The 25,957-nt window shown below is 37.8% G+C and overlaps 1 protein-coding gene and 1 pseudogene across 5 annotated transcripts in view; both read right to left on the minus strand.

Moving 5' to 3' along the window:
• Nucleotides 1–25,957, minus strand: part of enox2 (ecto-NOX disulfide-thiol exchanger 2) — a 385,733-nt gene that overhangs the window by 157,671 nt on the left and 202,105 nt on the right. The window lies entirely within an intron of this gene.
• The window catches only part of LOC122358142, a 49,035-nt pseudogene that overhangs the window by 14,298 nt on the left and 8,780 nt on the right, over nt 1–25,957 (minus strand).

Consider the following 25,957-nt stretch of genomic DNA (forward strand, 5'->3'; position numbering starts at 1 on the left):
TTCCCAGCAAGCCAGCTGAACTGTGCGCACCAGTCCCAGTCTCAATTATTTTACAGAACGCGAGTTAACTGCAACATCTGTTGCCGTGATTGTCCCTCTGAGTAAATCGCGTGGAGTCTGGCACTTCTAATTAGTTTCGGGATTGATGTTCGTTTGGCTGAACATCAAAACTCTGCGATTAAAGCTGGGTGCTTTGTCGCCTTAAAGGACTAATTCGCCCCTAAAATGGAAATCGGCACTTTTTTGCGCCATCGTGTCATTTTACGAACCTCCCCGCTGACACCGTCACAAAACTTGTTACTGTTCTACTGGTTATAATGGAACTTGTGTAGAGTGTAATGTGGGTCTCAAAACATCACAAAACGAAGCTTTGCTCCATTGAGTTAATTTTAAGGAGGTTGTATTTAGTAGTAATGTAGTAAAACGCAGATATTAAAAGGTAAAAACGGCTCTATGGACGTTTTGCCATCCAGCTCTTTGAATTGGTCACGTGACTGAAATCCATGAATAATGGGACTTATGTGAAGTGTAATATGGGTCTCTATTGGTAATTGGTCGGCTTCGATTGGTGGCTACAGAAGACCGTTTTTAATGGTTTTATTGCTTAAAAGTTCATCGTTTGCAATGGTGTTTCTAGTGGAAACCATCAGAATGATGAATTCTATTGTTTTTGTACTTTAGGACTTAATTTCCCCAAAATGAGAGATTCTGACCCGTTTCTGTTTTCCTTGCAATTATAATGAATTGAGTGTAAGGGTGAGTAAATAGTGAGAGAATTAGATTTTTGGGTGGAGTATCACTTTAAAGGGCAAGATGTAATGCAGAGCCCAGAAGCAGAATAAAGGGTTTGAGTTAATGATGAGTAATACATAACAAAAATACTGTCTGTTTGAGTTGTCTATTCATCATCTCTGTCTGCAACAGTAGTTAATGATATGTAATTATTTGCAACTAATTAATGAACAAACCATGTAATTATTGAGATTAAAAAATAATTTACCATATTGAAGCTTTTTTTTAGTCTTGTGTGTCTTCATACAAAAATAATAAATAAAACTACCTCAGCATGCTTCACTTTTAAAGCCAGAAATGTACAGCCTGATAAAGATGACTTTTCATGCGTAAAAACCAATTGGTCTAAGTTTACTGTACTAATGTGCTTAAGATAAAAGGTTACATGTTTGCATTTTTTTTTAATACCACGAATACCAAACGTAAACGTAAACATGCACGCTTGATGTGTTTGAATGCTGTAAACACTGTTAGCTGACCAATGATGACAAACTTTTAATTTTGGGCTGAAATAACCATTAAAGCTATTATTCACTGAATTAATTGAAATCATGATCTTTTATCGCTGTATTAAAGATCGTGAGTAAGCAGCGAGGAAGCAAACGATTCTTTTGAGGGAATGATTCATTCAGTGATTTGTTTTCGCTTTAAGCTGAACAAGCGCTTGGTCCTACCCCGCTGCCCTGCCTGATCCAGTAACTGAGCCACCAGTTGCTGAAGGCGATGCTGCCGGTGGTGAAAAGGAAGAGGAGGATGTTCACGATGAAGGCCACGGGTCCTCCAGCAGCCTTGATGTAAGCAGCGTACACGGGCCAGGCCACGGCCCCGCTCCCCTTCTCCTCCGCCTGCATGAGCTGATCTGTGAAGAAAGAAGAGTGACCCTTAAACCAACGAGTATAACAGTCTCGGGACGTTTGTGTTTGCTTCGTTTCAGATCAGCGCGTGTGAGAGAGACGTTTATCCCAAACACAATGCTCACTCATTACTGCTAAAAGTTGGGTAGATGACAAATAAAAACCGGACTGCGTCCTATGGTGCGACATAGCAAAAACATAGGAAGAACAAAACAAAACTTAACCTACAAATAACATGAGAAAAATGTATCTACGTTTTTAGAATTAAAAAATATAAAAAAAAACATATTTTTGCTGTCACATCAATTAACCTCAATTACCAATATTTATATTGTAATTAATTAAATTTAATATATTAACACACACACAATGATTTTTTGTTAATTGCAAATTTATAATCAACATTATCTATCTATCTATCTATCTATATATATATATATATATATATATATATATATATATGTGTGTGTGTGTGTATATATATATATATATATATATATATATATATATATATATATATATATATATATATGTGCATATATATATATATATATATATATATGCACATTAATATAAAACATGAGCATGGAAAGCTGAATAAATAATATAAACTAATCTACTATTAATTTTGTATTCTAATAAATGTTAAGATAACCTGCTAATTAATTATAATATGAGACATAATACGAGCGAGAGAGAATATTTATAAATATTATATACGTGTCAGCAACACAACTCTGAACAGGTAACAAAAAATAATTCAGCATCCTGCAAATTGCATACAGTTTTAGCCACTTTTAAGAACCGATTTAAAATGCTTTCACCTTTTTCTCGGTAGCATTAAACGCTCACCTCCTCTCTTGCCCTCAGCATGTGGTTTGGCCCGGGGCTGACACTCAGGGACCGCGGGCTGCTCTCTTCTCCGGCACTCTGCTTGTTTTTCAGGTTCTTCCTCACTAGGTTCTGAGCGAAGGATGAAGAAAAAGAGAAAAGCGAGACCGGTAAAGAGCAACCCGCACCGGTTAACAAAACAAATCAGCTGGGTCATTAATACAGAGATCAGTGACGATGTCCCTCGGCTGTTGCTCACACAGATCAATTCACTTAGAAATGACAAAAGCCCGGCGTGAATTAACATTTCAGAGCCAGTGGCCGCAGGCCCTGGCTCGTGAATCTTGCAGTGGGTGATGTAGGGTGTTTTGTGGTGTTTTCCCACAGGGCGGTATCGCACCTCTTGCTGCACGCTGTTGAAAAGGCGGCGTAGTCTCGGCCTTTCTCCATCAGCTGGACGTGTGTGCCGTGCTCCGCTATCTGACCGTCCTTCATCAACACCACCTCATCACACTCGGGCAAGTACTGTAGAGCAAACACACCCGCGGGGAAAGGACACGGAGGCGTCAGAAAATACCTTACGTTACATTAACCCAACTCTAAGCATATTAACATCACATTACAAGCTATATTAACATCACGTTTGCTCAATAAAAAACGCAATGGACATTTTTATCTCTTCAATTGGGATGCATGACATGCCACCAGTTACCAATGAATTTTTCGTCTTATATTTATTAAGATTTCTTTCTTTATCAGTAACAGTAAACGTTAGATAAATCCTCAAGTATATCGATATAATATTAACACGAAATATAAGTAACATTTCGGTAAATACTGGATATTTCATAAATACTGAATAAATATTGGTCATATCCCCAAGCACATTAATATCATACTAGTCAATAAAAAGAATTTAAGGACATTTTTGTGTATTTAAAAATGTAAACATTAATGCATAACATGCTGTTAGTTATCAATGTATATATATATATATATATATATATATATATATATATATATATATATATATATATATGATATATATATATATATATATATATATATATATATATATATATATATATATATATATACATATACACACATATATATATATACACACACATATATATATATATATGAAATGTTATATATATATATATATATATATATATCAGCATATATGTTGGGAGTTTTGGGGATTTAAAAAAGTATTACAATTCTGTGTTAATTAGAATAAAGCTGAAATAAAATAAAATGTAAATAATAAATTAATTGTAAATAAAAAAACAAAAAAACCCTGAGAATTAGAAGTTCTGCCTTGGCAAAAAAAAAAAAAAAAAAAGTTCTGCCTTGGTTAAAATGTTTAATTCAATAAAATCCTTTAAAAATAAAGCTAAGCAAAAACAAAAGAGTAAAAAAAAAAAGACAAAAGCACATAAAATGACTAAAACTTGAACTAAAATGAAACAAAGTATACATTTTACAGCTTAATATCTAATGAAATAAACATAATAAACAATAAATGTGTGTTTGACTTTTTGGTGTTGGCCTAAATTGTACTTTATAAAAGCTATCGGCAGCCTCTCGTATATAATCTCAGCTGGACGAGTGCAGTGTGACCCGTGTCCATGCGGTACATCTCGTGCATTCGTGAGCCTCTTGCCTGCAGCTGGTGCGTGACGAACACCACAGTCCTGCCCTTGGACGCTCGGCGGATGGCGCTGTGGAATAAGTGTGATCCCACGCGAGTGTCGACGGCGCTGAGGGGGTCATCGAGCAGAAGAACGCGTCTCTCGCTGTACAGAGCTCGGGCCAGACTCACTCTCTGGCGCTGACCGCCGCTCAGGTTGGCTCCTCTCTCTCCTATCTGCAGCAGATCGTTCACAGTAATGAGCCGTTCAGCTGGAAACTAACATGCGAACGTGGCTCAAGAGATCATTAAACATTACTAAAAGACACTTTTGTGTTCATCTGTGAAGGTCGATTGTTGATACTGATCTTGTTTGATCGGTAACTGGTTCTTTCTTTATTGTATGTTATTAATAACTGAATTTATTCTTGGCATTAAAACATTCTGAAAAGTTTAGAAATACGAATTTGACATAAAAGATGACATGATTAAAAAGTAAAAAAATAACGGTCCAGGGTCACAAATTAGGAGCACCTTCAAGTTTTTTTGTTAAAGGCATTTTTGCAAAGGCATTTTTTTAATCATATGTCATCTTTGTCATATGTCAAATTCATAAATTTGCATTCTAAACTTTTCAAAATGTTTTAATTTCAACACTTAACTCAGTTATTAAGATTGATATTCATATATATATATATTCGCTAAATACATTTTCCACTGATGTATGGTTTGTTAGGATAAGATAAAAAATATCAAAACGAATGTGAGGATTAATCGCTTCCAAAAAAAATATCAACATAAACAGTGCTGTCAATTTATTAATAAATGTATATATATATAAATACAAATGTTTATATTTATATACACATATATAATATATATATTTATATATATATATATATATATATATATATATATATATATATATATATACACATATATATATATATATATATATATATATATATATATATATTTTTTTTTTTTTTTGGATATGAATAATCGTTTGGCTGCATTACTTTAAAGTTGTCCAAATTAGCAAAAAATATTACAAATCAAAAATGAAGTTCTGAAATATTTGTGAAAGGAAACTACAATAAATCTTCATGGAATATCTTCACTTAATATACCCATGGCATTTTTTTTTGTTCTCCAGGATCACAAAGGAGTTTTTTTTTGAAGGTTCTTGTGCTGTGATTGTGTTCGTCAAGCTCAGAGATTATATTCTGAGAGCTCTGATGCAGATACCTCGGTCATATCGCCATACGGCAGCTCGATAATATCGGGAAATAAACAGCAGGCTTCCAGAACTGCGTTGTACCTGGTGAGAGACGAGCACAAAACTTGTTTCATTTTGGAAGAAAGGCCAAAGTCATCTTTATGCTGAACTTATGCATGCATGAACAGAGATCCCTACTTCTCCTCGATGTATTTTTTTCCAAACAGGATGTTCTCCCGGAGGGAATCGTTGAGGATCCAGGCCTGTTGAGCAACATATGCCAAGTCTCCGTTTACAGCTACCGAGCCGCCAAGAAGGGTCATCTAGACAGAAGGCGGAGAATCAGACCTATACATCTGCTTTCACCCTGCTGAGAGGACCAGCTGCTTTATGTCCAGGCTGCTTTATGATGGTTAAAGGGGCGGTTATAAAAAATAAAGGTTTTTCATTATTTACTCTAATTTCGTGCCAAACCCATATGCTGCTATTTTCTCAGCGGAGCTCATAAGGAGAAACGTTCATCCTTTCTGTAAAACAACAGCTGTCAAGCTCCAAAAACAACAAGTAGCGTAACATTGTACCATATGACTTGTATACTCGTCTTCCAAAGTCATATGGTAACTTTTTGTGGGAAAAAAAAAACAGACTGGAATTTAAGGCGTTATTCACTAATGATTGTCCTTTTTTTTATGTCTGCTGTGATTAAATCCTTGATATAAATTGGTGCTCAAATGATTTAATCGCACCTAAAATAAAAGGTTTTTTTTTTTGCCATGTATATTTAGTATTCATATATAAATACACACCCATGCATGTACATATTTAAAAAAAATGCTACATTTATTTTATTTATTATTATTGAGACTTGTTTATAAAAAAATGTATACATATATACACATATATATATATATATATATATATATATATATATATACACACATATATAAATTTATATATATATATATTTATATATATATATATATATATATATATATATACATATATATATATATATATATATATATATATATATATATATATATATATATATATATATATATATACATATATATATATATATATATATATATATATATATATATATATATATATATATATATATATATATATATATATATATATATATACACATATATATACATATATATATACACATATATATATATATATATATATATATATATATATATATATATAATATATATAAATAAAATAAAAAAATACAATAAAATTATTATGAAATATTATTAAAATTTAAAATAAGACTTTTCTATTAGAATTCCTGTGATGCAGAGCTGAATTTCCTCCAGTGTTCAGTGTCACATGATCCTTCAGAAATCCTTCTAATATTCTGATTTGCTACTTAAGAAACATTTGAATTATTATTAATGCTGAAAACAGTATTGCTGCTTAATATTTTTTTGGGATATGTTTGTTTCTAGTATTCCTATTAAGTTCAAAAGACACAGTTTTCTAAAAAAAAAGTTTTCCTAAAAAAAAAAAAAAGTTTTCCCAAAAGCTTTTAAGATATTTTTAACGACCTTTTTTTTTACCAGTGGAATGCATCCTTACAGTATATAAGTAAGGAACACTCAATTTTTTCAGAAATAGGCTAATAAGTTGAGTTTTACCATTTAGTTTTATTCCGACGATCTCCAGGTCTGGCGATTTTAGCATAGCTTAGCATAGATCATTGAATCCAATTAGACCAGTAGCATCGCGTTCATAAATGACCAAAGAGTTTCCATTTTTTCCCCATGTAAAACTTGACTCTTATGCCCAACACAAATAAACGCCAGTCTCACTGACCCTGTACTGCGTGTCATTGCTCACCTGTCCGAGCAGAGCAGATAACAGCGAGCTCTTCCCGCTGCCGACTCCTCCGCAAACCCCAATCAGCGAGCCCTGGTGTACAGCGCAGAAAACATCGCATTACATCGCAGCTGTTTCAAGGAAGTAGATTGAACGATGCCGCATGCGAGACTTGAGCTCCCCATGCAGACGCATCCCAGTACCTTCCGGATGCAGAGGTCTATGCGGTGCAGGGTTTTGTGAAGCGGAGGCCGGATGCTCTGCGTGGAGGAGATGGTGCTCTGCGGGCTCTCCTGCTCCATGTGCGTGAGGAGATGCTCGGCGTTGGGCTCCTCGATCTTCTCCTTGCTGTCTTCTGTGGTGATGTACAAGCTCAGTTTCTCCCTCCTCAAAACCCTCCTCATGCCTCCTCTTTTCTGCTGGGCTCGGCTCTTTTTTCCCGGCGAGCTGCAGGTCTTCTCCCAGGCCAGCGTGGCGTCTTTAAACTCCACCGCATTATAGGGATCTTCAGTTTTGTTTGAGATCAGCTCCCTGTCCTCCATCATAAACAGCTTCTGTGGGCGTAAGAGGAGGCATTGAAATTGAGTTTGTTTAGCGAACACCTAAGGAAACATTCTTCTAGGGTGAGAAAAAACGAGTCAGTGCCACCCAAATCTTTCTGTGAACACTTAAAGATAAATACCGCAGACTATCCAGCCTAATAGTGAATGAGGACTGGGACTGTTAAAGGGATAGTGCACTCAAACATGATACAATGGGGACGTTTAACTGTTTGATCAACAACATTCTTCATAAATATAGACGGCAAAGAAGGAGGAAACTCATACAGGATTGAAACAGCTTCAGTGTTAAGTTAGGTCTGTTCACACATAGTTTTCTACATAGATGGACAAGTAGAGATATCACCTTTGGCTACTTCTACTACTATTATTACTATAATTATTATCATCAGATTAGTAAAACCATCTAATTATTATATTTATCCATTATTTTTCATGTTTTTACAGTGTTTTGCTTTATAACCAATCACGATTACGCTGAGTTTATGAACGCAATGGCCAATCAGAGGTGTTCAGAGCTGTTTTTCAGTGCATGTATAACAGATTTATTAATCACACAATGCAGACAGCTTCACTGATTGTAGTGGGAATGTGTTTTAAAGTGCACCAACTTGCACTAGACTGAGCTTATAATGGCGGTCTTTGGTAAAAGTAAATGTTCTTCGCTTGTTTTGTTTTTTTTGTAGCTGCTGAGCAAATGTACGATGAGCGAACAAATTAAAAATAATTTTTTTTACCATGCCAAATGCAAATTTAGTCATATTGAAAACATAAGGCTGTTTAAGCCTGGAGTCGGATGACATTCTGGTAATGAAACTAAGTGAGTAATTAAATTAATAAGCATGATTATATCATGTATCGTGATCTCACAGGCTGGCGATTAAACCTAAAATAAAAGAAACAAAAAGTTGTGCATGTGTGTTCATGAATGAAATCTTCAATAAGATCTCAGCAGATGTTTATCTGTAAATATTACTATGTATTATTATGTTTAAATTATAAAAATCAAGCTTTCATTTAGAAGACAGAAGGCATGTAGCAGATTGTTAAAATAGGTTTTTCAGCTAAATTTGATGTTAATAATTTAGAGGACTTGACACTGTGGGCTTTATAGGGTTTATAGGACTATCGCTTCAGAAGACCATATATTTATGGCACTCTTTGTCATTTTGGAGTCCCAGGCCCTATTTTTTTGGTGTATTGAAAAAGAGATGCCGGGAATGCTCTTCAGCTTTTTTCCCCTTTTGTGAAATTACTCCACATTTTAGATAACGCAAAGGTAAGGAAATAAAAGGCAGAAGTGTCATTTTTGTTCTTGGTGTGTGTATGCGCTCTTGACCTGAAATCTTTTCACGGCCACTGAGCCTTCGGATAAAGCGCGCACCGCCAAGGCGTGACCTTTAGAGCGAAGGTCATGGAGTTGAAAACGGCGACGACGGTGAAGGCCTGCAGGTTGCGACAGAAATGAAAACAGGTCTCCGTGAGATCAAGTTCGCAGTTGTTTACGAGCCTCGGGGCGGGAACGCGGCCGTACCTGCGCTGCGGTGAGATCGTATCCCAGAGCCATGTGAAGGGTGAAGGTGCATACGCTGGCTATCACCACCACCACTGGAGCAACTCCCACCGTCAGGCTCTGAACGCAGCCGGCCCACTCCAGGATCCTCCTCTCTTCTGATCGAACCCCTGGAGACATCAAACAAGTTAGTCATCCGGATTTTTAACTAGTCTAATTTGCAACCAGTCAGTGTAGTTTTTAAGACTGTATAAAAACAAAAACACCATTTACGTTTGCAGATACTTAAAAGTTCACACGCTTGTTTTTCTGAAAAACCATGCCGCAGCCAGTTATTCCACTTTGAAATGAGCGTCTGTTTTCTTTTCGGTCTGCGTAACTCCGCCCCCTGCCAGTTTAACCAATAGGATTTAGACACCCTGGGTTGCCAGTCTGGGTTGACTTGACTTGAGAATTTAGACACCCGGGTTGCCAGTCAGTAGAAAGCGCAGTGTATAGCAAGCCATGGAAACCAGAAAGTGAACGAGTCAGCTGACCTAAAAGCCTCTGCATCCATCTACAGATGTCTGTGACCAGAAGAATATTAAAACGCGGATAAATCAGCTCATCAGCGTAAAGGGCGAACAACATTCCAATCAACCAATCAGCACCGAGGGATCATTTTAGGCTTATGATCAGGGTAAGTTGCTCCTACATTCGTTTTAATAATTTCCCACTGATTTTAGGAATACATTATGGATAGGGTTAGGTTTAGGGTCGCAGAACCTGATTTTGCTGAGTTTGACGTGTTCGTTGACCCTGGAACAACATTGTGATTAGCCAATCAGATTTGAAGAACCGAAGTTGGAAGTTTAGGCTTACAATCAGTGTTTGGTGCTTCTACATCAGTGTTACTCATCTATCGTAACATCTGATTTAATGCATTACTCATGGGAAAGGTTATGTTTGGGTGTTGAGATATGGTCAAGACTACATTTTTGGATTAAAATATATGTTAAAGTATGTTGACCTAGGAAAAATCAGGACGAGCGTGTAGGGGAAGGGATTGGGGTAAGTCTATATTTTTTGACAGTAAAGATGTCGAGCCAGGATTACGTCTAAATCACTGCGACCTGGTGTAAAAACTTGTTCACACCAAGCACAATAACCATAAAGACAATGATAAAGGTATAGTTTTTGATATTAATGAAGAGCAGAATCCACAACAATAATGAAAAAGGCACAGAGAAACAATATCGTTGATTTAAACACTGACAGCCAATCAGAATTCCTCCTGCTATCACGAGCTGAAAAATTTAAAGCGACAGACGCGTCTGCACATAGAAAAAATATGGTTTGCTGGTGGAAGCTAATATTGTTCTCTTTATAGTTATAGTTCTTGGTAAAAACAGGGCTTAAGATTGTGCTTCTGCCGATTTCAGAGGACTAGTTACGTGGACCACTTTTTTGATACACTTATGGTGCCTTTTGTCATTTTCGGATCCCTAGTTTTCATTAATTTCATTTTATCAAAAAAAAGAAGCTGCCTGGACATTCTTTAAAACGTCAAAACGAACCGAGCGCGCTCTTATCTCAGCCCAAAAAAACGACATCTCTATTTTGCACGTTCCAAATTAATTTTCATTCCCCGAATAACAATCTGAAAAAATGGCAAAACAGTTAACCGATGGCTTATTTCATCCAACTGATTGTCAACTAAGTCTCAAACTAAAAAACCGAAGCTCTCAGAATAAAAAGACAGGCAGACACTTCTAATGTATTAGTGTGAGAACCATATTTAACCTTCCTCCAACACGCTGTGTGAACGTAGCCATGATGTGTTTCCATCCTACAACACAGTTTCTAATTTATACGAGCAGCACTAGGTTCAATCCGGCAGCAACAGTGAGAAGCGTGACTGTAACGGAAGACAGATCATAATCATAACTGGGATGTTGCAGTAGATGGGAACGCTAAGGCACTGGCTGGTGTCCAACGCCCCAGTTCACCTCCCTCTGCTGCACTAATATTTGTCTCCCGACTGGCCGCAAGCTGGCACATTCATTCAGTGCCGCTCGCTGGCGCTCGGCCAAAGTGTTTTGCTGCTGGTCTAAACAACCAGAACCGCAGGACGTAATCTCTGAAAACACTGTTGGATCTACATAATTCATATATAGAAGATCATCTATGCAAGTTGTAATATTTTATTCATAAATGCGCACAAAAAAAGGTGTAAAAAAAAAAAAAAAAAGGAAGGCCATGCATCCTTCATTACTGCCCAGCTACATAACAGAGGGTTACAAAGGGTTAAATTATCTGTTTTCTTCATATACAGCAACTTCAGGCGTTTTTGAACATTAAAAGACAACCTAAATGCTTCTTGGCTGGAAATTTTATATGTAATTAAAGGATGTTCAGATCATTTATTTTAAATCAATCAATCAATCAATCAATCAATCAATCCTTTTTATTTATATAGAGCTTTTAACTACACGGGTTGTATCAAAGCACTGAACAGTATATGAAGCAGAAGAATACAATGATAGGGATGTATAACGACGAGATTGAATTTGTTTAAAGAAAGGATATACTAAAAAAAACTGTTCAAACTTAATGCATATTATATTAGTATTAGATTTATATCATGAACTACACTAGGATAATTGAAATACTATTTCAGTCGACTGTACCATTCAAAAAAATTGTTTATAAAGAATTTCAAAATAATGTATTTCATTAAAAAAATAAATAATTTATATATATATATATATATATATATATATATATAAAATTTATTTAATAAATAAATAAATAAATAAATAAAATATATATATTTATTTTTTATTAAATAAACAAATTATATATAATTTATTTATTTAATAAAAAATAAAAAATATAAATAAATATAATTTATATTATATATATATATATATATATATATATATATATATATATATATATATATATATATATTATTATTTATTTATTTATTTTTTTGAGAAAGTGAAACTTTACAATAATTATACTATACTATATTGAATGTATTAACTATTAGCAAAAAATGTTCCATTATTTATTAATCTTTGTAATCTCATTAAAAATTAGGGATTAGAATAGGAATGATATAAAGTACATTAAATGGCATTAGATACAAAAATGCATGATGTATTATTAAATGTATAAATCAACATCAACTAAGATTAAAAGTGAAACCTTGGACCTCAAAAGGCATTCATTTGATTAAACTACAGTTAAATGTTATATTGCAAAATGCTATTATAATTTCACAATATTAACCACAAAGTGATTTAAAATCTGACATGCCTAGTTTGTGCTAAAGAAACTTTTCAATGTTGAAAACGGTAGCGCCGCTTCATATTTTTGTAGAATAATAGATTTAAGACTCTTTGTCTTTAGGAAGACATTTATTTGAAATAGAAACCTTAATAAATGTCTTCACTCTCACCTATAATAAACGTCATGCGTCGTTTCCTTCAAAAAATAAAGCGTCTGAATTTCGACCCGGTCGCACAGATCCGCATCACCTAATTGTTCTCCTTTAACATTCAACAAAGTCAAACCGTCCCAAGGCAAGGCATTACAGAAGAAAGAGCGTTAAACGCTTTTGTGAGTTAATCTGGAAGCTCTCGGGACACTTCAGTGACGGAGGACCGAGGAAGGACGGATTAGGAAACTTGTTCCTTTGAACGCAGCGCAAAACCACCGAGATGATCCTTTGATTTCCACGGAGAGCGTGACATCCAAGCACTATCATCACACGCTCGCTTCCCGTTCGGCCGAGTCAGTGCTACTGTTTGAGTGTGTGCAGTCGAGCGCCGTCTTACTCTGGACGTTGTTGGCAAACGCCGTCTCCCAGCAGTACATCTTAATGAACTTAATGCAGCCCAGGATCTCGTTCATCAGCCGGACTCGCCGGTCTGAAACCGCCACGCACCTTTTACGGAAATACGCCGTCAAGCGGGAGGCCAGCATCTGCAAAAGGAAATAATGAAATAATGAAGGAGGACTCAAGGCTACAGCGGATAAAACTGTTGGTGTGTGGACCTGAAGTATAGAAATTTCAAGTAGACTAGCATGATTTGATGCTTCTTGTTAGTTGCATGTTGGCTGTTTATTAGCCATTAAAAGCACACATGAGACACTGGAGCACAAAACCAACATTTTTTGGGAAATTGAGATTTATACATCATCTGAAAGCAAAAGAAATACACTTCCCACTTGTGCATGGTTTGTTAGAATAGGATGATATTTAGCTGTTTGAAAATCTTCATATCGAGAACCAAAATGAAATCGTTATTGATCAAAAATTAAGTTGAACATGAGCTTTGCTTAATACCCTAATGATTTTTTGGCAAAAAAAGACACACAATTTATTTTTTGCTTCTGTGCTCCAGAGTCACTTATAAATCCACGACCATATTCTAGATCCCTTAACAACTAAATATAACTTAAACAACAAGCTGACTTGCTGATAGGAAAGAGGAAAACCCTCGCTACTCTAAAACGTAAAGATTTAATTAATTATTTCTGGAAAAGAGAAAAGTCGCGTGGACTTGTGTGCAGTAAGCTGCCTGAACATGGATTCTGATCAGTCACAAACGGTCTATTTATAGTCTGGTTTTCTTGCGTTCGACGTCAAAAAAATCCTCCAGAACCTTAATTTCTCTTCAGCTAAAAAATAAAATCATGTACGCTTTGGAAGGCCTCGGCACGAGCGAATAAAAAGGCCATTTTTCGTCTCAAATCACAACTAAACTGCAGCTACGCGTGCATTATACCATCTTCCCTGACAATTAATATTATTTATTATATCATATTTTCGCTACTACATGCCTTTTTTACATGACAAAGACCTTTTGATTTCCAGTTTTAAACTATGCAGACGTTTTTGCATTTTAGTTTCCGTTCCTTACTGGAAAAAAAAAACATCTTGTTTGGTCTAGACCAGTCTTAAACCAGTCTTAAAGCCGGAAATCAGGTTTAGGCTGGTTTAAGCAGCTGTTTTATTCACAGTGAGGTATGACTTTGACTGCTTCGACACAAACAATCAGTAACGCAGCCTCAAAGCTGCTCAGTGCACGCATTTCAGCTAGATTAAATGTTCGTAATGATGCTTACAAACTCGTGAAACAGGTTCTCTCACGCTCAGAGATGAGCGGATGTACGTGTGCGAGAATATACCGTATATTGTAATTAATTATGTGACTGTACCAGACTTCTGGTACATTATCGATATCGGGAAATAACAATAAAAACAACAAAGTGCAGTAAAGAGTGAAAGTGTTTGTGTGTGTTCATAATTAAGATAACACATTAAAATAATATGGTAAGTGTTGCACAGCTAAAATAACTGGAAGCGGACGACACCAGAAGTCGGAGACTTTAGATTTATAAACAGCCACGAGGACAATAAGGTGCTTTCTGTTTTTATCTGAGCTCTATTAATAGATTCTCTAGCAGTTTACTGTTGCTTTTAAGAACCGTTTATTTCGTTTTTTAATCATTTGGTTGCTTTTAGTTTGTTTTTTTTAATTTGTGAACAGATTTGTAGCCTATAGTTTTTTTACAGAGGTTAGTTCCTGTTTTAAATGTACTTTTTGCAGCTTAATTAAAGTTTAGCAGAATTAACAGAACAGTTCTAGAGCGCAGACCAAAGACATTTATTTTAAACTTATTAAAGCAAACCTATAGCAACCACTGATCTATATCTATATGTATCTATATGTATATATACATATATATATATATATACACACACTGTATATATATACTGTATATATATGTATATATATATACACACTATATATACACACACTGTATATATATATATATATATATTGTATGTATATATGTATATACTGTATATATATATACATATATACACACACTATATATATATATATATATATATATATATATATATATATATATATATATATATATATATATATATATATATATATATGATACGTTCTCTATTATAGATCAATGATAGCAACACAATATTAATGCATGCTGAGATCGATCAGAAAAGGATCATTTTGAAAATTTGGTCGCTGCTGGTTTTGTTTTGTTTGAGTTTTTAATTTATTTTGACATTTTTCTTGGACATAAATGCCTCTACTTTCATCAAACAGCTTACACTTCGCAATTTGTTAAACATTTTATAAAAGCACAACGTTCTGTTGATATTGTGAATGTATATAGACCTTTTACAGTTCAAATTACGGCATATTTAAGTTGCTTCTACTGAAAAAATACCGTGCACGTGTTCAGCACCTGTTAGATATGCGTCTACCAGCGCACATTTTTGTAGGTTAAACTTTCTAACTGTTTCATATCTACAGATTTTATTTTAAAGAAAGAACACATTTAATCAACTGGTGTTGCTCGTTTACGTAACTTGGTGTGCTTAGCAAAAAATAAAATGGTTTTCTTTTTTATAGATTGAAAACAAAACCTGCAAAAGAAAATGCATGTCTGCTTGCGCTCAAAGCACTGGGTTACACAAAAAACTACCCAAAGACTAAAAAAATGGTATATAATAAAGAGTGTATGTGCACACCATAAAAGCTAGTAACCACTTAAGTCGGTCAATGGATAAAAAACTGTGCCTATTTAATATATCTGATGACATTTATGAACGTACTTGTCTTGAGGATGTTTTGACGTCCCTCAGGTTGAGCCTCATTACAACGAAGCAAAGTTAATTTAGATTTAGGATAGCTAAGGGTTGATAACTTGTTGATACGAGTGGAATAATTCCAAACGAATGCCCAAAGGGTCAACTGAAATCGTCGTCCTTTTTGCCGCCCTGGTTTACCTACAAGGTCCTCGAATAAGTCACAACTGAAAGCGGTTAAAGTCCTATCAACGCACCATTTATTCACAAGGCAGCGCGGCCTCGGGCGGAAACGTCACATGCGATGTTTTTGGAGAAAAAAACAAAAAAAGAGAGAGATTCGGGCCGGCTCTGTGGAGATGGAGGCGTGCTTGTCTTACCATGGCGGGATAGAAGATGACAAAAACGGCCGATCCCACGAGTGCAGTCGGTCCTAAGAAGTAGGCGGTGTACGACAGACCCAGGATCCCGACGAGAGGCCCTCCGGCCAGCAGGCAGCCCACGGAGACGGCCTCGTACAGGCGCTGTCCATCGCTGGAGCAAATGTTCACCAGCTGAAAGAGGAGCGGGATGAGTCAGCCGGACCGAAACACGGCGTCAGCCCTGGCACAGTGCATTAGCGTCAGACGGCGCTCGCAAACACAAGGTCTGCTTTTAAAGAGCCGAAAGGTCAAATGCTAAAGTGAGCTTAAACGAACACGGTCCCTTTACGTTCAAGGCGTGACCTGAGAAGCTGTTTGAATGAAAAGTCGGCAACGTTTTATAATAAATAAATCATTAACGAACGTTATATAATGTTTACCTAATCATTGCTTAATATACGGCACTCAACATCCAAAAAAAGTTCATTAAAGTAAGACAAGAACGCATCCACACGAAATGAAGAAATAAAACATCTGCAAGCATTTCTATTTACATGAAGCTATTATTATTATTAGGCGATGTTAGGTGAATATTAACAAGCACGTTATTTCACGATTCTAGATGTGTGACGCCGGACCACAAAACCCGTCGAAATTGAGAATTATGCATCATGAATAAATAATCTTTCTTGTCAGGACAGAACAGCATTCGGCTGAGATGCAACTATTTAAAAACTGGAATCCGAGGGTGCAAAAACTAACCAAATATTGAGAAAACCACATTTAAAGCGGTCAAAATAAAGTTCTTAGCTACGCATATTACTAATCAAAAAGTTTCAATACATTTATGGTAGGAAATGTACAAAATACCTTTATGCCACATGATCTTTGCTTAATATCCTAATGATTTTCAGGCATACGTTTTGACCCTTACAATGCTATTCTCTACAAATATGCATCAGCGATAAATATACACGTTTGTGGTCCGTATGTGAATCTATACGAGCTGGCGATCAGTTTGTTGATGATTTAATTTAAAGCGACTGCACCTCTCCCGTGCTGATGTCTTTAGTGCTGCGCAGCCGCAGGATCTTCTGGAAGGCGAAACTGAGCGCGGCTCCCCGGAGGCGTGCAGCCGTGCGGTAGTTGACGGCCCACACTAAAGCCAGAGACCAGGAGCGGGTCAGCTCCATGAGGAAGATCCCGGCGACCAGAGCCAGGCCGTACAGCAGCTTCACCTCGGCGCACTGAGAGTACTCCAGCAGGGCTCGGATCAGAAGAGCCTGAGGACAACACCAAACAACCGGGATGACGGAGGAGGAGACGGGCGCCGGTTCGTTCGTTTTTAAGTGAGCACAATCTGAATGACACGAGGAAGGATTCAGAGAGGTTTTATGGTATCAGGACATCGACGGGCTTGAGCTGGGGTTGTGGGATCAAGGGCTGCTCGCGGGAAATCCCATTTTCGAAGTCTTTTTATTCTTGTTCTAATTATAATACAGATTTGGTCCTGGATGCTAACTGGGCGGGATTGTACGACTATGCTGTGCATTGCATTGCTAAAAAAAAATATATATATATATATATATATATAAATATATATATAACTATATAACTAATATAAAGAAAAAACAAAAATAACAGAATTGGATTTTTTTATCCTCATTCACTTGGATTCACAAATATCAAGTATTAATAATAATAATCTTATACCAAATATAATTTTTTTATTGTATTTAAAATTTTTGTTGTAAAAGATAAATGCTTTTATTCCATAAATATATATAAAAATGTATATATATATATATATATATATATATATATATATATATATATATATATATATATATATATATATATGTATATATAAAAATGTATATATATAAAAATGTATATATATATATAAATAAATATATATAATATAAATATAAATATAAATATATATAGTTTTAAATCATTTTTATGACTAAATACTATTTATTTTGAAAAAAAGAACTACTTTTATTCATCAAGGATCAATAAAATTGTTTAAAACTCAAATACTGAAAAACAAAACATATCAAGGTTTTCCTAAAATAATCAAGCAGCAAAAACATGTATACCGTAATCATAATTAGCACGCATATATTCAACATTTATAATAATAATAATAATAATAATAATAATAGATGTTTTTTGAGTGCCAAAGCTTTGCCATCAAACAAATAAATTTCATTTTAAAAATTTTTGCCAACAGTTATTTTAATTTGTAATAACATTTCACAATTTCAAAACTTTTACTGTATTTTTGATCAAAAGATGCAGCTTTGGTGAGCATCAGGGACTCACTCATCGACCCCGAACTTTAAAGGTAATGTTAATAAGCCAAAACTAATATTTAAGTATTTACTTGAAGCCATGGAAAGGAGTTATGAGGAAATATTCAATTCAGGACATGAAAAGAGCACTAAAAAGCACTGCAAATAAACACGCGAGCTGCCGAGACAATGGCTGACCCATGCAACGCTAAACAAATCAACGCAAGTGTAACGGAGTGCAAATGTAAAATCACTGCATAAATGGGGACAGCGCCATCTACCCGGTGCAGGATGTAATTTAGCGTGTGGAGTAGGGACCGCCCACAGCAGAGTTAACGAAGCATTGCTGTGGGTAAGTTGCACGTGTGTCGCGGTCTGAGAATTACCATTAATAAGTGTTCAAATCACACAAATATTTGCTTTATTGTGACGTTATCTCTCAATGAACATGTTGAGACTCTGTTGAGTTATGTTTGGCGTCGAGTGCGTTGCTTAATGTCGAGTTATAACGAGATTATATTACGAGGCCGATTGTAATCTGTTTGTGTGTTGTGTTTTATGTAGAATGGTTTATTCTCAACGAATGTGCGAAACCCTATTTATACACACTGTCTCCATTGTGCAGGTATGTTGTTGAATATGTTGTTAAAAGTTGTTAAATTATTTGATTCAAAATGTGTTGCTCAAATTCTCCGCTAGGTCACTTATAATACGGTTTAATTGTATTGCTCTGTATTATATTTAGGATCTCTACTCATGTGCTTTATAAGTAATTGAAAATGTGTCACGTATAAAGAAATTAACATCTAAAACAAACACTATACGATCACAAAGTTAAAAAGAATTCAAGAAACAGAATTGAAAGAGCTGTTTTCAAATAAACAGAGCAGAGTTAACGAAGCATTGCTGTGGAATGGTTTATTCTCAACGAACGTGCGAAACCCTATTTATACACACTGTCTCCATTGTGCAGAGTTCACAAAGCATTGCAGAGGCCGCCCAGGCAAGACCGTCACATTGGTGCCGTGAAGTTGTGATGCCGCTGTGTTGCCGTGGGTCGTGTCTTCAAGCAAGCTGAGCGTGATCACCGTGTTGACTCTTACGGACTTTAAGCATTCATCATCGTTGGAACAGTTCATCATCAGTCCACAGCCTTTCGAAATCAAGGGACTCACTCGCTTTATCCTTTTTCGGCTTCTTGCTCTGCTCATCTATATTGAATTAATTTTTGCATGTGTATGTACTTTTTTTTTTTTTTTTGAAAACTTTGCTGCCTATGATGAGTAATAGTAAACGGTTTTTTACCTGACCAATGTACTCCTGGTCCAGTAGGCAGAGGTAGAGGGGTTTTAGGGTTTCCAATTCCCTTTTCAATGAACAGTCCCAGTGCTAACGATAGTTGTAGGCCTGGCAGAGAGTATGATGACACACAGTCAGATGTCAATCACAGAGCAGCCTGCGCTTCAACACCTAACAGTGATAGCGTGCATGACATGTTAGGGCAGATGACTTCAATTGTTCATCAGATTGGCCAACAATTAGCAGACAACATTATGTCTCATCTCAGTCCTTATAGCTTAGACACTGACACACCAAGTAAACAGCACACTGATGATAGGACTACTCAACCTTCAAGCATGTTAAATGTGTCTCAAAACCAAGTGATTCAGCACAGGAAAGTCAAGGAGCCGCCTTCCTTCAGAGGGGATAGCTCTGACACGATTGTAATTGAGGAATGGGAGGATCTCATGAAGACATTTGTTAAAAAGAGCAGTATGAGTGCTGATGAACATGTGGAAGAAATCCTAGTACACCTTCGTGGTAAAGCAAAAGATGTAGTCAAGTTCTGGATCAGAAATTGTGATTCTGCAATTGCTGTCTGCCCAAATTCCGTTTACAGCCTGCTTCGCAAACATTTCAGCTCTAATCATTACTCTCCAGTTCCTCTTGCCGACTTTTATACTACCTTACCTGAAGAGGATGAAAACCCATACGACTACTGGTTGAGACTCAACAAAGCAGCGGATGTTGCCTCTGAATGCCTGCGAGAGCAAGGTAAAACACTTGACAAGCCCCATGTGGAAATAGTTCACATGTTTATCAGACACTGCCCAAGTAAAGACTTAGCCTTGACCTTCAGATCCAAGCCGATTGACAAGTGGTCAGCCCATGAAGTTCAGGCCGTCCTTAATGACTATCAATCTGACTTATCGTTCAAAGCCACCAGTACAGTGCATCGCAGCCACAGTGAAAGAGTTTCGGTTAACAAGATTGATGTTAATTCAGTTCCAGCGCCTGCTCCTTCAATGTGCGAACAACAGAAAAGTCCAGATTTATCTGCTCTTGAAAAGGTCATCGACATGCTTGAAAAGGTCCTGCTAACCAATACTAACAGAACTCAGTCCCGTCCTAAACAGCAGCCTTACAGCAGACTTCCTAGGATTGAAGGTTTTGATGCCTTGCCATGTTCTATCTGCGACGACGCTTCCCACTCTGCCTTAACTCATTGTCGTGAGCATCGGCTATGCTTTCAGTGTCAGTCACCAGGTCATTCCAGACGGTCCTGCCCTAGGTGGAGACGGTCACCTCAGCCTCATCAGGAAAACTGACAGGTCTGTGCGTAAAGGAGGTTAGTGCAGACCAAACTGATAATCCTCCAATGTTTGCCACACAAGATTATGAGTCTATTTTTGAGAAGAACAAATCCAGTGTCTCACCTGAGAAAACAGCTGTATTTCAAGGGATACAACGAGTTCCTAGAGCCGATTCGTTATTCTACACTGCTGTATCTGTGGAAAATGGTCCGTCTTTCACTGCATTACTCGACAGTGGCTCAATGGCGTGCACTCTCAGTGAGGCAGCTGAAGCTAAGCTGCTAGCAAGTGCTTCTACATTGTCAAAGAGTTTTGCCGATGATGTTGTGATTATTGGATGTGGTGGTCATCGTGTCACGCCAAGCGGCAATGTATGATTTGTCCATCTGTGTCTACGGATGTAAAATGATAGTACCTGTGCTGATTGTTCCAGGCCAGACTGATGAGATGATCTTGGGCAGCAACGCCATCAAGAGCCTGCTGACTATTCTGAAAAATACGGATGACTACTGGAAATTGATTTCACTACCAAGCGGTGATGGACAAAAGGAGTGTTTAGAGTTCATTTCCTTGCTGTCCAATACACAGCGATGGAGAGGTGATCACGCACCTGAGAAAGTTGGTACTGTTAAACTCAAGCACTGTGTCACGCTTCAACCCCAAACTGAACACCTTGTATGGGGCAAGCTTCCGTCAACTCTGTGATGTCTGTGGGTAGTACAGTATTGGTGGAGCCTACCCAATCCAAATGTGGCCCTAAGCAGATCATGGTGGGTCGAGTCATTACACCTTTATGGGGTGACGGCTGGATACCTGTGAAAGTTATAAATCCCACAAACAGTGTGTTGACATTGAGAAGAAATGCAAAGATTGCGGATGTTTCTCCTTGCATCGCTGTTGAAGATCTCCCAGAGAGTGACTATATTAAGTCTCAAGTTCAACACTTTCAACATGATGATGGCTCCCAGGAATCTGAAGACGAGATGGTACAGACCTTGAATGATTTGGGATTGAACGACTTGGATCTAACAGCTTGTGAAGTGCCTTCAACATGGAAGATGAAATTACTCCATCTTGTGAAGAAATATGAGTCCATATTTTCGAGGAACAAAATGGACTGTGGCGAAGCCAAAGATTTTGTACATCGGATCCGCCTAATCGACGACAGACCCTTTTCGCCTCCCCTACCGTCGTGTACCGCCTGGACATTATGAAAAGCTGAGAGTAGCGCTGGATGAAATGGAAGAGAAAGGAATAATCAGAAAATCAAACAGTGAGTACGCCCCTCGTCCTGGTGTGGAAAAGAACGGTGATTTGAGGATTTGTACTGACTTTCGATGGCTGAACGCCAGGACTGTAAAAGATGCCCATCCTCTGCCACACCAGTCAGACGCTTTAGCTGCTCTTGGAGGAAACGCTTACTTCTCGACTATGGACCTTACCTCAGGCTTCTATAATGTTCCTTTGCATGAGGACGATAGGAAATATACTGCTTTCTCTTCACCATTTGGGCTGCATGAATATAACAGGATGCCCCAAGGCCTTTGCAACAGTCCAGCTACATTCATGCGCATGATGATGTCAATCTTTGGTGATAAGAACTTCACAAGCTTACTTTGTTATCTCGATGATCTCATGGTCTTTGCCCCCAACGAGCAGGTTGCTCTTGAAAGGCTGGAGATGGTGTTTTCAAGACTCAAAGCCCATAATCTCAAGCTATCTCCTAAAAAGTGCCATTTCTTGAGAAAATCTGTTAAGTTTCTTGGCCATGTCATTTGTGAAGATGGCGTCAAAACAGAACCTGGGAAAATAAAGGCCATCACAGATGTTAAAGCAGTTGACTTGATGGATTCTGATGGAGCTACTCCGTGCCAAAAGAAGATTAGATCTTTCTTAGGCATGGTATTATACTACCAACATTTTATAGAGCGATGTTCTGCCAAAGCCAAGCCTTTATTCGATCTCATCTCAAAGACTGACACGAGAGGCTCTAGAGGAAGGAGAAGGAAGCTTAGCTCAAAAGCTATGTGCACCAAGCTCGCACCTACAGACTGGACTGACAAATGCCAGGATTCATTTGACACCTTGAAAGAGGATCTTCTCACAAGCGTAACGCTAGCACACCCTGACTTTAACCGTGAATTCATATTATCTATAGATGCCTCGTTTGACGGCTTGGGAGCTGTTGTTTCTCAGATTCCTGAGGGTGGCACTATAGCTAGGCCGTGGCATTTGCTAGCAAGACGTTGTCTCGTTCCCAGATGAATTACCCGGCTCACAGGCTAGAATTCCTTGCGCTCAAGTGGGCGATATGCGACAAGTTCCATTATTGGTTGAAGGGCCGTCATTTTACAGCTTGGACGGACAATAATCCCCTCACTTACATACTCACCAAGCCACGCCTTGATGCATGTGAGCAACGCTGGGTTGCTAAATTAGCCTCTTTCAGCTTTGACCTAAAATACGTACCTGGCTCTAAGAACATTGTCGCTGACGCCTGAGCAGGGAACCTTTCGTCCAGTCAAGTGTAAGTCATCGACTTGTCACAGAACCTTACCACTCTTTGCTCAATCAGGTTAATGGAGTTGTAGATCAAGTCGTCCAAGATTCTTTCCGTCTTACCACAAACTGTCAAGCATTAAGTTCTGCTGATGACCCCTCTGATACAGCTGGAGTTAGTGGCCAATGTCTAACGTCCCCAGGTGCTTTGAGTTCGCAGGATGTAGCTGCAGTATTGGACGCACATTGTTCTGGCGGTGTAGGACAGATGATGGGCGTGGAATCCATTCCACACTTCTTCAATATGGACCAGACTACGGCACTCACTGCAAGCACTCTGTCAGCTGCACAAGAACAGGATGACACTGTAAGCAGAGCTCTCTTTTATGTTCAACGACACAGACGCCCTGACAAACATGAACGTGCTAATGAGCCTCGTCCTGTCATAAGGCTTCTTAGGCATTGGAATAAACTTAACATCAGAGATGGCATGCTTTTCAGAGTTAAAAGAGACAATCATATGAACAAAAAGCTGTATCAATTCGTCGTTCCAGATACTCTGAAACAACAAGTGCTTCATGGTCTGCATGATGCGGCTGGTCATCAAGGTCGCTCCAGGACACTCTCGTTGGCCAGACAAAGGTTTTTCTGGACAGGCATGCAACGCGACATAGCAAATTATGTGAAAAACTGTATGCGTGTGTCGTGAGGCAAGACCCTGAACCAAGAGATCGTGCACCTCTTGAGAACATTCACACCTCTGAGCCGATGGAACTCATCTGCATCGATTTCTGGACAGCGGAGCAGGGTGATAACAGGAGCGTGGATGTTCTTGTAGCAACAGACCATTTCACCAAAATGGCCTACGCTTTTCCCTGTAAGAACCAGTCCGCAAAGCAGGTTGCTCATCGATTATGGAACGGTCTCTTCTGTGTTTACGGATTCCCGATGCGTGTGCATTCGGATCAAGGCCCGAGCTTTGAGAGCAAATTGATGAAGGAGTTGCTGGATATGGCAGGTGTTAAGAAATCACACACCACCCCCTACCACCCAATGGGGAACGGAATCACGGAACGCTTCAACAGAACCTTAGGGAACATGATAAGATCCTTACCTCTTCAGTCCAAAGCCAAGTGGCCACAGTCTTTGCAGATGCTGACTTTCTGTTATAACTGCACCGTTCACGAGACCACAGGCTTTGCGCCTTTCTATTTAATGTTCGGGAGAGTCCCACGTCTTCCCATCGATGTGATGTTCCAGCATGTTCTCAGAGATGATACTGTTGTGAAGTATTCAGATTTCGTATCCAAGCTTAAATGTGACCTCGCGAAGCTGCAAAAATTGCACAGAAGCACAGTTCTACTGAGCAAGCTCGTCATGCAAGAATCTACAATCGGAAAGTAAAAGGATCACCTTTGACTGTCGGTGACAGAGTCCTTTTGGCGAATCGTGGAGAGCGTGGAAAAGAAAAATCGCAGATAAGTGGGAGTCAAACCTCTACGAAGTGATGTCTGTGAGATCACCAATAAATGTCTATCGGATAAAAGACACAGAAACGGACAGAGAAAAGATTGTGCACAGGAACCTTTTACTACCTGTTAACTTTCTGTACAACGATGAAGTTGATTTACCATCTCATTCAACTGATTTGACCTCAGACTTGCCTGATCATCCTGACAATGATACAAGAACGGCTCACTGGGTTATGCAGTCTGATCAGCCCAACTGCCCGAAAATGACAGTAACTCAAGTGCCTTGTCCGGAGTTCAGTGTTCTTTGGATGTTCAGAATTCCAATTCGAAAGCAGACTCTGATACCTGTAACAGCTCAGTATCCACTGAACAGGGAAGTGACCTTCAACATGTGTTGAATGACAAACTAGTCCCTGATGAAGAGTTAGGCCAGAGTTCCTCACAGCACTCTTCGACTATGCCAGTTTTTCCACCTTCACAAGTAGACAATAACCCTGTTCTGGATACAGTTGACCCTGTAATTTGTACTCAACCAGAACTCATTCCCACAGACGCAATTAGAACTAGAGCTGGTAGGACCATTAAACCTCCACAAAGATTGATCTGTGAGATGAATAATCAGTTTGTGCATGATTCATCACCTTCAGTAATTTCTCTTTTTGATGTGGTGAAAAACCTTTTTCATGGGTAATTTTCATGGTTACAAGTTGAATTGTAATTTTTGAGCTGAGATCTTTCTTAAGAAGTTGACTTCTCAATCCTTGAATAGTGTATATAAAGAGAGGTGTTTAGGGCATCTCTTCAGTCTGTGTTTTGCATGGATTTTGGTACCAGTCCATACTTGCACACTTCCTATGGAGGAATTTTGTAATT

Source organism: Puntigrus tetrazona, chromosome 14, assembly GCF_018831695.1.
Source record: "Puntigrus tetrazona isolate hp1 chromosome 14, ASM1883169v1, whole genome shotgun sequence".
In the NCBI taxonomy this organism is placed as follows: Eukaryota; Metazoa; Chordata; class Actinopteri; order Cypriniformes; family Cyprinidae; genus Puntigrus; species Puntigrus tetrazona.